This window comes from Heloderma suspectum, chromosome 2 (assembly GCF_057233095.1).
Source record: "Heloderma suspectum isolate Gila_16-S chromosome 2, 16-S_ref, whole genome shotgun sequence".
Classification (NCBI taxonomy): domain Eukaryota; kingdom Metazoa; phylum Chordata; class Lepidosauria; order Squamata; family Helodermatidae; genus Heloderma; species Heloderma suspectum.
In genome coordinates, this window is record NC_139459.1 from 342,158,847 (window position 1) to 342,174,081 (window position 15,235).

A 15,235-nucleotide genomic window follows, 5' to 3' on the forward strand; every position below is an offset into this window, starting at 1 on the left:
TCCACCCCTAAAAGAAATCGAGGAAAACAACAGAATGGGAAAGACTAGAGATCTCTTCAAGAAAATCGGAGATCTCAAGGGAACATTTTGTGCAAAGACGGGCATGATAAAGGACAAAGAAGGCAGGGACCTCACAGAAGCAGATGAGATTAAGAAGAGGTGGAAAGAATACACAGAAGAACTATACAGGAAAGATCTTAATGTCCCTGATAGCCATGATAGTGCGGCCACTGAACTTGAGCCGGACATCCTCGAGAGTGAAGTCAAGTGGGCCTTAGGAAGCATTACTAACAACAAAGCTAGCAGAGATGACAGTATTCCAGCTGAGCTATTTAAAATCCTAAAAGATGATGCTGTTAAAGTGCTGCACTCAATATGCCAACAAATTTGCTACACTCAACAGTGGCCACAAGACTGGAAAAGGTCAGTTTACATTCCAATTCCAAAGAAGGGCAATGCCAAAGAGTGTTCAAACTACCTCACAATTGTGCTCATTTCACATGCCAGCAAGGTTATGCTCAAAGTCCTACAAGCTAGGCTTCAGCAGTATGTGAACCGAGAACTACCAGAAGTACAAGCTGGGTTTCAAAGAGGCAGAGGAACTAGAGATCAAATCGCCAATATTCGCTGGATCATGGAGAAAGCAAGAGAATTCCAGAAAAACGTCTATTTCTGCTTCATTGACTACGCTAAAGCCTTTGATTGTGTGGATCACAACAAACTGTGGCAAATTCTTAAAGAGATGGGAGTACCAGACCACCTGACCTGTCTCCTGAGAAACCTGTACGAGGGTCAAGAAGCAACAGTAAAAACCGGACATGGAACAACCGATTGGTTCAAAATTGGGAAAGGAGTACGACAACGCTGCATATTGTCGCCCTGCTTATTTAACTTATATGCAGAGTACATAATGAGAAACGCCAGGTTGGATGAATCACAGGTTGGAATTAAGATTGCTGGGAGAATTATCAACAACTTCAGATACGCAGATGATACCACGCTAATGGCAGAAAGTGAAGAGGATCTAAAGAGCCTCTTGTTGAGGGTGAAAGAGGAGAGTGCAAAAGCTGGTTTGAAACTCAACATCAAAAAAACTAAGATCATGGCATCTGGCCCCATCACTTCCTGGCATATAGAAGGGGAAGAAATGGAAGCAGTGTCAGATTTTATTTTCTTGGGCTCCAAGATCACCGCAGACGGTGACTGTAGCCATGAAATTAAAAGACACTTGCTCCTTGAGAGGAAAGCTATGGCAAACTTAGACAGCACAGTAAGAAGCAGAAACATCACCTTGCATATAATCAAAGCTATGGTTTTCCCAGTAGCAACGTATGGCTGTGAGAGCTGGACTATAAGGAAGGCTGAGCGCCAAAGAATTGATGCTTTCGAACTGTGGTGCTGGAGAAGACTCTTACGCGTCCCCTGGACTGCAAGGAGGTCAAATCAGTCAGTCCTAAAGGAAATCAACCCTGAGTGCTCATTGGAAGGACAGATACTGAAGCTGAAGCTCAAATATTTTGGCCACCTAATGTGAAGAGAAAAGTCACTGGAAAAGACCCTGATGCTGGGAAAGACTGAAGGCAAAAGGAGAAGGGAACGGCAGTGGATGAGATGGCTAGATAGCATCACCGATGCAATGAATATGAACTTGAGCACACTCTGGGAGAGAGTGGAGGACAGGAAGCCCTGGCGTGCTATGTGTCAGGGTGGAAACTGAGCCGATAGAACCCCAGAGCAGTTCTGATTCTGAAGAGGAACAGCAATCCGTGGGAGAGGAGTGTGCTCATCTCTCACAGGCATAGCAGCTGGCAGAGATTCCTCCTGCCAGCATTCCTGAGATAGATAGTGACCCTTGCAGCAAGAGAGGGAGGGAGGGAGGGGGGCTTGCTGGACGCTCGCTGCAGATGCAGGGAGCGACAACAGCTGGAGGGCGTGGAAAGGAGGCGTAGCGCTCATTTGGCGCGCAAGCAACGATCGCGTCCCAAGGACCCAAGGAAAGAGGGAGGAACCCTCCCTAGCCCATAAGTTCAGGGCCTTCCCATGATTCTCCTTCAAACGGGGACCAGGCAGCCGCCTACTCAGCACAAAGGCCACTCTGCTGTTCCTTGCTTAGTCGCTGGTCATTAGCATCTGAAAGAGTCATTAAGTTGTAAAAGGGTTAAAGGCTTAAAAAGAATCCTTTTGTCTGTGTCTTGGGTTAGCTATTGGAGTAGACTGAAAGAGGCCGCCAGGGATCTCCTGACAGCTTGGTCCCCGTTTCCCCTTTTTTCTCTCTCTCTTCTCCTACTGCCGATGGAGGTTGCCAGGGACCCGGTGGTGCAAGCTCTGGAGCAAGAGAACCAGGCTCTTCGTGATCAAGTGGCTCAACTGACAACTGCCGTACAGAATCTGCAAGCTGCGGTTCAACCCCCACCACCTCTGATTCCCCCCCGCCACAAGTGCCCGGTGGCTCTGCCAGAAACGTTTTCTGGTGAGAAGGGACTTTTTCAGATTTTCCGGGCCCAATCGGAGCTGTTAGGGATGTACGATAGGGACTTACCTGGTCCCACAGCTTGCTTCGCGGTGGGGGGGAGGCGCTTCACTTCTCCCCCCAAAATTCAGGCCGGGGGGGGAGGCGCCCCGCCTCGCCTGGCCAAAATTCAGGCCGGGGGGGGAAGCGACCCGCCTCGCCCGGCCGAAATTCAGGCCGGGGAGAAGCGCCCCGTCTCCCCAGCCACGAAAGAAAAAGTGGGGGGGGAACCCATGATAGGCTACGTAATGATTAACGTAGCCTATCACGGCTAGATTTCCAAAGTCAGCCGTGATAGGCTACGTTAATCGTTACGTAGCCTATCACGGGTGACTTTGGGGGGGAAAAAAGCGCGTAGGCAAATTAGGGATGTACGAAAGGGACTTACCTTGTCCCACAGCTTGCTTCGTGGTGGGGGGGAGGCGCTTCGCTTCTCCCCCCGAAACTCAGGCCGGGGGGGGAGGCGCCCCGCCTCGCCCGACCGAAATTCAGGCCAGGGGGGAGGCGCCCCACCTCGACCGCCCGAAATTCAGGCCAGGGAGAAGCGCCCCGTCTCCCCGGCCGCGAAACAAAAAGTAAAAAAAAACAAAAAAAAACGTGATAGGCTACGTAAGGATTTACGCAGCCTATCACGGCTAGATTTCCGAAGTCAGCCGTGATAGGCTACGTAAATCGTTACGTAGCCTATCCCGGGTGACTTTGGAAAAAAAAAAAAAGCGCGTACACAAATAGCGTTGCCCTTATTTTCGCTGTAGTCTACGTAAATCTTTACGTAGACTACCCAGGCCCAAATAAGGAACGCAAATGGCGGCGCCCATGGGCACCGCCATTTGCGTATGCGCTTTTTTTTTTCAAAGTCACCCCTGATAGGCTACGTAATGATTTACGTAGCCTATCACGACTGACTTTGGAAATCTGGCCGTGATAGGCTACGTTAATCGTTATATAGCTTATCACGTGTGTGGGGGAGTTTTTTACATTCACTTTGTAATGGCGGCGGCGGCAGCCAGTCGGAAGAACGGCCGCCGCCCCCACCCCTGCTGAAACGCCACTGAAATGCCGCCAGGACCCACCGCCGAGGGGGACATTCGAGGGAGGTAAGTCCCATCCCGTGGGGGCGGAGGGGGCGGAGAATTTCACCAACAATTTCCGGGGGCCGAATGCATTGGCATTCGGCCTTCCCGAGATTCGTGGAGAAATTCTCTGCCATCCCTAGTTTGAACGACAAGATCTTGGATGAGCTGGTGCGCACACCTAGCCCGCCTACTTTGGAGGACCTCATCCAGACCTGCCTCCAGATAGGTAGTCAGCTGGAGGGGCACCGGCAGACCCGGCGGGGTGCTGGGAGCTGAGATTTCCCTCCTCCCATTCCCCCATGTTTCCTGCCCCCTCCCCCACCCCTCGCCCCTGCAGTGGGGGTAGAGGAGACGCTGATGCAGCTGCGAGCTACGCAAGCTCCCCGCCACGCCTGGGACGGGACTTGCCCTGGGCAGATCTTCTTCGTGGTGGCGGCGGCTGCAGCGGCCGGTCTTCTGACCAGCTGCCACCGCCGCCATTTCCAGGTTAAAAAAAACCAAAAAAAGTGATAGGCTACGTAAAGATTTACGTAGCCTATCAGGGCTAGATTTTACAAAAACACCCTGGTAGGCTATGTAAATGTTTACATAGCCTATCACGGCTGACTTAAAAAACAAAACAAAACGCGTGTATGCAAATACAAATAGTGTAGACGTTATGCTATTTGCGTTCCCCTTATTTGTGCTTAGTCTACGTAAATCTTTACGTAGACTAAGACGTGCCAAAATAAGGAACGCAAATGGTGGCGGCCATGGCCGCCGCCATTTGTGTACGCGCGTTGTTGTTGTTGTTTTAAATCAGCCGTGATAGGCTATGTAAACATTTACGTAGCCTATCACGGCTGACTGCAGGGACACAAACGGCGGCGGCCATGGCCGCTGCCATTTGTGTCCCTGCTAGCCAGCAGCCGGATGTCCGGCTGCTGGCAGAGCTGGCCAGCGGCTCCACAGAATCGCGGTAGAGCACAGCCAGCCGGCCAGGATTCCGGGGGGAGGGACGGAATCCTCCCCCCATCAGCATAATCCTCAAAAGGTAAGTGATTTTCGTACATCCCTACCCACTGCTGCTGGAGGAACTAGAGCGGTGGCGCGCGGAGCGACAATGCTTTCAGTGTGGAAAGCTGGGACATTTCACCAAAACCTGCCACACTAGACTCACAGCCCCACTGCCTCTCCCTTCTCTCCTTCCTCCTCCTCCTCCTCCTCATCCCCAGGCCTGACTAGGCTGCCCCCCAAGCCTGTTGGGGGTCTCCAGTGTGGGGGTCGGTTCCACACCAGGTGGGTGCCTTCCGCAACCCACCCACCCTCCCATCTGCTATTGTGTGTTCACCTCCGCTCCTCCCAGTGGGGTGGGGTGGAGGCCCTAGCTTTAGTGGACTCTGGGGCTATGACCAGTTTCATGGACGAAAAGTTCACCCTCTTCCACAAGATTCCTACCCTGCTTCTTCATGCCCCCTTGGCAATGGAGACCATCGATGGGCATCCTCTTTCTTAAGGCGCGGTGACCCAGATTACAGCTCCACTCACTCTGCGCGTGCATAGGGATGTCAGAGAATTTCTCCACGAATCTCCGGGGGGCTGAATGCCAACGCATTCGGCCCCCCGAAATTGGTGGAGAAACGGTCCGCCACCCCCTGCCACCCTCCGGGATGGGACTTACCTTCAGTGAATGTCCCTCGCGGCAGCAGCTCCCGGCGGCGGCGACGGGGTTGCAGCGGCGGCGACGGGGTTGCAGCGGCGGCAGCCGGTCTTCCAACTGGCTGCCACTGCCGCCATTTGCGTACGCGCTTTTTTTTTTTTTTTTCAAAATCATCCGTGATAGGCTACATAAAGATTTACGTAGCCTATCACGGCTGACTTTGGAAATCTAGCCGTGATAGGCTGCGTAAATCGTTACGTAGCCTATCACGGGGGGGTTATTTTTTTTTTTACTTTTTCTTTCGCGGCCAGGGAGACGGGGCGCTTCTCCCCGGCCTGAATTTTGGGCAGTCGAGGCGAGGCGCTTCCCACCCTGGCCTGAATTTCGGCCGGGCGAGGCGGGGCGCCTCCCCCCCCGGCCTGAATTTCGCCATTTCCAAGTGAAAAAAAAAAAATCCAACAAACGTGATAGGCTACGTAAAGATTTACATAGCCTATCACGGCTAGATTTTCAAAAAACACCGTGATAGGCTACGTAAATGTTTACGTAGCCTATCACGGCTGACTTTTGGGAAGAAAAAAAAAGCGCATATGTAAATGGGCGCCGCCATTTGCATTCCTTATTTTGGCACGGGTAATCTATGTAAATATTTATGTAGACTACGGCGAAAATAAGGGCAACGCAAATAGCGTTTTTATCACTTTTTTTCTTCTTCTTCTTCCCAGCAGAAGAACTTTCGTGGCTGGATAGGCGGGGTGCTCCCCCCCACCCAGAATTTCGGGGGGAGGGACGGAGTGCCTCCCCCCCACTGCGAAGCAAGCGTTGGGATCAGGTAAGTGATTTTCGTCCATCCCTATGCGTGCAGTCCCACGTTAAGCAGATTCAGTTTCACTTGGCCAAGGTTCCCCAATACCCAATAGTGCTGGGTGTTTCCTGACTCTCTAAGCATAATCCTCAGATTTCTTGGGAGCTTCAGCAAGTGGAGTTTGTGTCTCCCTACTGCCAGGAGCATTGCCTCCTGACCGAGGTGCCAGTCCCAGCCCAGGCCTTACCCTTTCCTCCCCCTCCTCGTCTGCTTCTGGCAGTTCTTCAGCTACCGTGATCCTCCCAGAGAAGTATGGGGCTTTTAGGGATGTTTTCAACAAGAAGGAGACTGACCAGCTCCCCACCACCACCCATTTGACTGTGCCATTAACCTCATTCCGGGGGCGACCATCCCTGCTGGACGACTGTATTCAATGTCCGAGCTGGAACGTCGAGCTCTGCGGGAGTTTTTGGTCAAAAACCTCAAACGTGGCTTCATTCACCCTTCCTCCGCCCCCGCCTGCGCCCCTACCATCTTTGTGGCTAAGAAATCTGGAGAACTCCGCCCAGTGCACTATTACAGATCTTTGAATTCGGTCTCGGTCCCCAACAAGTAGCCCCTCCCCCTGATCCCTGAGATGCTGGAGTGCCTGGGGCAAGCCAAGATTTTCACAAAGTTGGACCTGCGTGGCGCCTACAATCTGATTCGCATCTGGGAGGGGGATGAGTGGAAGACCTGTTTCGGCACCCAGTACGGAGCGTATGAATACCTAGTGATGCCATTTGGGCTCACCTGCGCCCCTCCCCCACGTTTTCGCATTTTATGAATGCCATCTTCCGGGACTATTTGGACATTTTCCTCATTGTGTATCTCGATGATTTACTTATATTTTCTGAGGACCCCCATGCCCATCACTACCATGTCTCCGCCATCCTCCAGTGCCTCCGGGAGCACCATCTTTATGCCAAGCTGGAGAAATGTGCATTTGTCCTAACCTCTTTGGACTATCTCGGCTACATTATCTCAGCTGACAGTATCAGGATGGGTCCTGCAAAGGTCCAGGCTGTCCTCTCCTGGCAGGCTCCATCCACCAAGAAGGACTTGCAACGTTTTCTGGGCTTTGCTAATTTTTACAGAAAGTTCCTGCCCAGTTTTGCTCGGCTCACTTCTCCTCTCATGGACCTCCTTAAGGGCAAGAAATCTCCTTTTCATTGGACGGCATCGGCCCAACAGGCTTTCGAAGAACTTAAGAGGCTTTTCAGTTCTGAGCCGATCCTGTTACATCCCGACCTGAGGAAGCCTTTGTAGTGCAAACTGATGCCTCTGACTTTGCGGTGGGGGGGGTGCTCTTTCAGCCAGATCGGGTGGGTGGCAGGTTGCAACCCTGCACCTACCAGTCCAGGAAGCTGAACATGTCTGAGAGGAATTATACCATCTGGGAGAAGGAACTGTTGGCTATCAAGTCTGCTTTGGAGACCTGGCGTCATCTTCTGGAGGGGGCACAGAACCCAGTTGAAGTTAGAACTGACCATCGCAACCTGGAACATCTTCAGACAGCCCGTGCCTTTAACCAGCGGCAGATTAGGTGGTCGCGCTTTTTTTCCCAGTTCCACCTTAAGATTTGCCATGTGAAGGCCTCCGACAACCTACAAGCAGATGCTCTTTCTCATAAGCCTGACCTCCAGCCAGGGGGTGAGGGAAATCCCCCCCTCTGATTCTTCCCCCCCAGAGCCTGGCAGCAGCTGCGGTGCCTCACTCTTGGCAGGAGCTCCTTCACTCTGCACAGGCTCAGGATGCTTTTGTTCTCACAAAAGTGGAGGAATTGGGGCTAGCCTCTGCCCCCCCCACTCTACCCCCTCCTCTTTGCAAGGTGGCCTGCTTTACCATTCCGGCCGGGTCTATGTGCCTTCTAGACCCCTCCGCAAGAAGGTCCTCCATCAGTGCCATGACTCCCTCACCGCTGGGCATTTTGGCTTCGCCAAGACCCTGCACAGTGTGACGCGGGATTTTTGGTGGCCTCGGGTCTGTCGGGATGTCAAGACCTATGTCGCCTCCTGCCCAACCTGCCAGCGGGCGAAGGCCCCCTCAGGCAAGCCCACAGGCTTGCTTCACCTAGGGATGTCAGAGAATTTATCCACGAATCTCAGGGAGGCCGAATGCCAGAGCATTCGGCCCCCCGAAATTGGTGGAGAAACGGTCTGCCACCCCCCCGCCACCCCCCGGGACGGGACTTACCTTGCTCGAATGTCCCTGGTGGCGGCGGTGCAGCGGTGGTGCGGCGGCAGTGTGGTGGCGGCGGCCAGTCTTCCGACTGGCTGCCACTGCCATTTCCAAGTAAAACAAACAAACAAACAAACAAACATGATAGGCTACGTAAAGATTTACGTAGCCTATCACGGCTAGATTTTAAAAAAAACACCGTGATAGGCTACGTAAATGTTTACGTAGCCTATCATGGCTGACTTTGAAAAAAAAAAAGCACGTACGCAAATGGTGGCGCCCATGGGCGCCACCATTTGCATACGTGCTTTTTTTTTTTTCAAAGTCTACGTTTTTTTCATAGTCTACGTAAATGTTTACATAGACTACACATGCCCAAATAAGGAACGCAAATGGCGGCGCCCATGGGCGCCGCCATTTGCGTACACACTATTTTTTTTTTCAAAGTCAGCCGTGATAGGCTACGTAAACATTTACGTAGCCTATCACAGCTGACTGCAGACCAGGGACAGCGGCTACGGCCGCCGCCATTTGCGTCCCGGCAGGACACGAGGTTTCGCGGCCGGAGAGATGGGGCGCCTCCCCCCCCCAGCCAGAACTTTGGCGGGGAGGGACAGGGCGCCTCCCTCCCCAGCCAGAATTTTGGGGGGAGGGACGGAGCGCCTCCCCCCCACCACGAAGCATGCTGGTCACGAAGTCACGAAGTGACTTCCGTCCATCCCTAGCTTCACCCCCTGCCTACCCCCTCTGGACCTTGGAAACTGCTCTCCCTTGACTTCATCACTGACTTGCCTCGCTCACACTGTAAGACCACTATTCTGGTGGTGGTGGATTTGTTTTCTAAGATGGCCCATTTCATTTATTTATTAATTAATTTTTTTAATCGCCCATCTGGCTGGTCACCCAGCCACTCTGGGCGATGTACAGCATATAATAAAACAGTTTAAAACAATAAAATTCTACAATAAAAACATTTTCTAAAATACCCTAACCCACCCCAAACGCCTGCCTGAACAACCACGTTTTTAATGCATGGCGGAAGCTCATTAAAGAGGGGGCATGGCGGAGTTCCCTAGCGAGGGAGTTCCACAAAGTGGGGGCCACCACAGAAAAGGCCCTCTCCCTCATCCCCACCAGTCTAGCTGACCTGGCTGATGGGACAGAGAGAAGGCCATCCGAGGCTGATCTTGTTAAGCAGCCTGTCTGGTGTTGCTGGAGGTGCTCCTTAAGATAGGCTGGACCATAGACGCTACGCTATTTGCGTTCCCCTTATTTTTGCCATCTTAGTCTACGTAAATGTTAACGTAGACTAAGACGTGCCAAAATAAGGAACGCAAATGGCGGCGGCCATGGCCACCGCCATTTGCGTATGCGCGTCTGTTTGTTTGTTTTTTTAAATCAGCCATGATAGGCTACGTAAACATTTACCTATCACGGCTGACTGCAGGGACACAAACGGCGGCGGCTACAGCCGCCGCCATTTGTGTCCCTGCTAGCCAGCACCCGGATGTCCGGCTGCTGGCAGAGCCGGCCAGCAGCTCCACAGAATCGCTGTGGAGCACAGCCAGCTGGCCAGGATTCTGGGGGGGATGAACGGAGCGCCTCCCCCCCATCCAGGATTCTGGGGGGAGGGACGGAGTGCCTCCCCCCCCCACCATCAGCATAATCCCCGAAAGGTAAGTGATTTTCGTACTTCCCTAATAGGGCTTTAAAGGTCAAAACCAACACCTTGAATTTGGCCCGGAAAACAACTGGTAACCAGTGCAACTCCATCAGCACTGGAGTGATGTGATCTCGCTGGTGGCTGCCTTTAATCAGGTGAGCCGCCACATTCTGTACCAGCTGCAGCCTCCAAACTGTCTTCAAGGATAACCCCACGTAGAGCGCATTACAGTAGTCTAAACGAGAGGAGACCAGGGCATGTACTATCAATGGGATCAGATGGTCAGGAAGGAAGGGGCGCAGCCGCCATATCAGATGGAGTTGGTATGGCGCTGTCTGGCTCACAGCTGACACCTGAGCCTCCATGGACAGCTGGGAGTCCAAAATGACCCCCAGGCTGCGGACCTGGTCTTTCAAGGGTAGCCGTACCCCATTCAACACCAGGTCAACATCCTCCAGCCTCCTCTTGTCTCCCACCAAAAGTACCTCGGTCTTGTCAGGGTTCAGCTTCAGCTTATTCCTCCCCATCCAGCCACTCACCGTCTCCAGACATTTGGACAGGGATTCTATGGCCAACCTTGGTGAAGATTTGTATGAGAGGTAGAGCTCTGGATTTCATCCACTGCTCTGGGTTGCCCACAGCCAGGGAGACAGCGGAGCTTTTTTTGGCGCATGTTTTCCAGCTCCATGGATGGCCCGAGGGTCTCATTTCAGATGGGGGGCCCAATTCACTGCCCATTTCTGGAAGGAGCTACTTGGGGTTCTCCATGTGATGCTCCGTCTTTCCTCCACCCACCACCCACAGATGGATGGTCAGACCGAGTGCACCAGTGAGACTCTGGAGCAATATTTGCGCTTAGGGATGTACGAAAGTCACTTACCATTTCGCGGATGTGCTTTGCGGTGGGGGGGAGGCGCTCTGTCCTTCCCCCCAGAGTCCTGCCTGACCGGCTCCGCTCCACGGGGATTCCGCAGAGCCGCCGGCCAGCTCCACCCGCAGCCAAACATCTGGCCCCTGGGCAGCAGGGACACAAATGGCGGCGGCCATAGCTGCCGCCGTTTGCTTCCCTGTACTTAACCGTGATAGGCTACGTAAATATTTACATAGCCTATCACGGCAAAGTTAAAAAAAAAACGCGTACACAAATGGCGGCGGCTACGGCAGCTGCCATTTGCGTTCGCTATTTTTCGCCATTCTAGCCTACGTAAATATTTACGTAGGGTAGAACGGTGAAAAATAGCGAACGCAAATGGCAGCCGCTGTAGCTGCCACCATTTGCATACGCTGAGCCCAGCCACAGCTGGCCAGGAGACCAGCCGCACCCGCCGCACCTGGCCAGGAGACCAGCCGCCACCGCAGCACCCGCCACCGCACCCACCGCACCTGCCGCCACCGCTGCACCTGCTGCACCCAGCCAGGAGACCAGCCACCGCCGCACCCACCACAACCGCTGCCACACCCGCCCCACCTGCCACCGCACCTGCCGCCGTCGAATCCGCCGCCGCCACCGGAGCCGCCGCTGCCACTGCTGAATCCGCCGCATCCGCCCCAGGTAAGTGCCGTCCCGGGGGATTCCGCGGGGGGGCAGGGGGCAAGAGGCCATTCCGCCAAGGATTCCGGGGGGCTGGATTCTGCAGAATCTGGCCTCACTGGAATCCGTGGTGGAATTCTCCGCCATCCCTATTTGCGCTGTTATGCAATTACCAGCAAGATGACTGGTGTTCCTTACTGCCTCTCGCAGAATTTGCTTATAACAATGCCTGACATGCTTCCACCCACCAAACTCCATTTTTTGCCAAGTTTGGTTACCACCCCAAGGCTTTCCTGTCCACCCTAGCTCCCTCTTCAATGCCAGCGGCCCATGACTTTTTAGAGGAGTTTTGAGCGGTACACCACCTCTTACGGGACTCTAGCAAGCCAAGTCAGCCTACAAGGCTTCTGTGGACCGATGGCGCCAGCCGGTCTGTCTCTGCAACTGGGGGACTGGGTTTGGTTGTCCCCTCTCACTCACCCGCAAGGAAGCTCGCGCCTCACTGCACGGGGCCTGTCTAGATTACGGCCCAGATTAACCCTGTTGCTTTTCACCTGGCTCTCCCCCCCTCCATGAAGATCCATCCTGTTTTTCATCAGTCCTTGCTGTCCCCCTGGTTACTGGTGACCCTCATCGCTCGGCCGGCTCCCCCTTGCCGCCAGTGCTGGTGGAGAGGGAGGAGGAGTTTGAGGTCACAGAGATTCTGGACTCCCGCCTTTCTTGCGGCCGCCTGCAATATCTAGTGGACTGGAAGGAGTACGGGCCAGATGAGCGGTTCTGGGAACCCGTGGAAAATGTGCATGCTCCGTTGCTGCTGAGGCGCTTCCACCAGCTGTACCCCCACAAGCCCGGGGCCCCAGAGGAGGAGCATGAGGGGGAGCCTCATGGGAGTGGGGATGATGTCAGGGTGGAAACTGAGCCGATAGAACCCCGGAGCAGTTCTGATTCTGAGGAGGAACAGCAATCTGTGGGAGAGGAGCGCGCTCATCTCTCACAGGAACAGCAGCTGGCAGAGATTCCTCCTGCTAGCATTCCTGAGATAGATAGTGACCCTTGCAGTGAGAGAGTGAGGGAGGAGAGCTTGCTGGATGCTCGCCGCAGATGCAGGGAGCGACAACAGCTGGAGGGCGTGGAAAGGAGGCGTAGCACTCGTTTGGCACGCAAGCAACGGTCGCGTCCCGAGGACCCAAGGGAAAGAGGGAGGAACTCTCCCTAGCCCATAAGTTCAGGGTCTTCCCGTGATTCTCCTTCAAATGAGGACCAACTGCCTAACCTGGAGCATAGGCTACTCTGCTGTTCCTTGCTTAGTCGCTGCTGATTAGCATATGAAAGAGTCATTAAGTTGTAAAAGGGTTAAAGGCTTGAAAAGAATCCTTTTGTCTGTGTCTTGAGTTAGCTATTGGAGTAGACTGAAAGAGGCCTCCAGGGCGCTCCTGACACTATGGTCCACGGGGTCATGAAGAGTTGGACACGACTTAACGACTGAACAATAAGCCAATTAAGGGCATTCTATCCAAATGATTTAAGCCAGCGCACAGGACCCTTTCTGCTAATACAAACGGATGAGGTTTGTCTGTCTTAGTATATCAACTACAAGATAAGATGGGTTTGTGGGCGTTAAGCAAATAACTTTCCTGGGAAAACTATGGCTCATACAAGATTATAACATTTTTGTTATAATCGATCTGTTTGTATTTGGCATAAGAAGTAAGGGAGAAAAGTGTAGTTATATAGGTTATATATGAAAACTTTTCTAATATGGACATTCCTAATCTCTGTTCCCTTCCCTATTTGTCTTCCTGGTTATTCAAGCAAAGTTTCTTAACTGTTTAAGGCAATTTTGAAGAACAAAAGATTTTTACAGGGGAACAAATGCCTCTTGTAAAAAAGTTTTTTCTGCAAAATAAGATGATATGAGGACTTTAATTTGTCTAATTACCTTATGAAATGGTGACATCATATAAGGGAATTATAGGGGATTCCTACACCCGCCTGAATTCCTGCATTTAAAACGGGCCTTTCCACTTCCGTTTTAAATGCAAGGTTACAACTGACTCCCTTTACACGCGCTTCCTTATCTGTAGATGGCCATTCCCATAGTGTTATGTTTCCGTGAAGAGGCATTACAGATGCTCCAGGTTCAGTGATAATTGCTCCTGGGTTCCTGCCCCTTTCCCTCCCCTTGAGCATTACTGGTGGATGGGGACTGACACACTGACAGCCCCCCCAAAGATCTCCCCGGGCCCCGCCTCCATCTTCCATGCTTTTGGCCAGCCCCGCCACTCTGCCACTCTGCTGCTCCTCCGCTCTGCTGCCCCCCTCATTGCTGCTCTGCCGCTCTGCCACTCTGGTGCTCTGCCGCTCTGCCACTCTGTTTGGAACAGGCAGGCTGAAAATGGTGAGGAGCCAAAATGGCGCAGGCGCGGGAAGGCTGAACGCCCATCAGACCTTCATCACCACCTTCGACATCATGGCCATGCCCCCAACAACCACACTCAGTGCTTCATTCATGCTAGGAGAGAAATACATGGGGAGGACATGGCGCGCCATTTGTGCATATCTGGAAAAATACACAATTTTTTCCAATTGAGGAAAACACGGGATAGGTGGGAGGAAATAGTGGAATAATGACTGGACAATGACGATGACATGCAATGGACCCGCACAATTCAGTGAGTGAGCAACCATGAATGCGCAATAAACGTGAGGTGTAGAGATCCCCATAATTTAGGTTTTTTCTATGATAGATCCTTTTTTTCAAGAGTATGCTTTAGGGATGACATTTTTGAGAGCTATTTACAAATGGTACACTTTCATTACTACAAATTTACTTCATGAAGCCCACCCTGTTATAAAGGTAGTTCAATACTTTCTACATAATTTGCTGTTAATATGTTTATACAAAAGGTGCTGGTCAGTTTTGAGTGTGCAATACAACATAGACAAGTCATTGGTCTGTTTTTAGATGAGGAAAGCTCTTTAATATTATTAACCAGTACTGATGCGTAATTTTGTAACATGATAATTATTGCGGTTAAAGTAATCCTGATGGTCTCAGTTGAAGTTTTTGATATATACACACAATAACAAATCTTTGCACTTTGTCATTCTTATTTTTTGTCTTGTTGGTTTTAATATGTGTAAAAGTAATGGTCTTGATTTTTACATGAATGTTAGAAGTATTAATTGTATATAGGCTAAAATTGGTTGTTAAATTTATACAATTTTATAGTAATCATTTATTTTATGAGAGTTTGAAATGTTTTTATATGTTCTGGAGTCACATGAAATAATTAAGATGATGTATGTATATATTTTTAATGTAGCCTTCGAAGAAGGAAATCAATATTTCTGAAACGCCTCAGGCCAATATTAAAGAATTATAATAAACCATTTTCCATAGGCACCTGGGATTTCTCCATTTCCTTTTCTCCTTGTTTTTTCCTGCACACGTGCCTCTTCTCCTCTTTTTAGTCTTCCAGCAGCTGCTAGCCATTCACCCCCTCGTCTCCCGGATTTCCTCATCCAGCATTTCCTGGTATCACTTTTGAATGGGAACCAGGCAGCCGCCATCTGATATTTCCTAAAATGCAATGCCCAGTGCCAGTGTCGGTCACTGCATCCAGGTAGACCTAAGATGGCAGCTGCCTGGTGCCAATCTCTATCAAGCAGTGACTCTGCTCCCATTCAGAAGTGCCATTGCTGCCCTCTAGGCAGCCGCAGTCCTACTTTGGCAGGTGGGGTGGGGGATATGCAGCAGCAGCCTGTGGAGGTTATAAGTAGGGATGTACG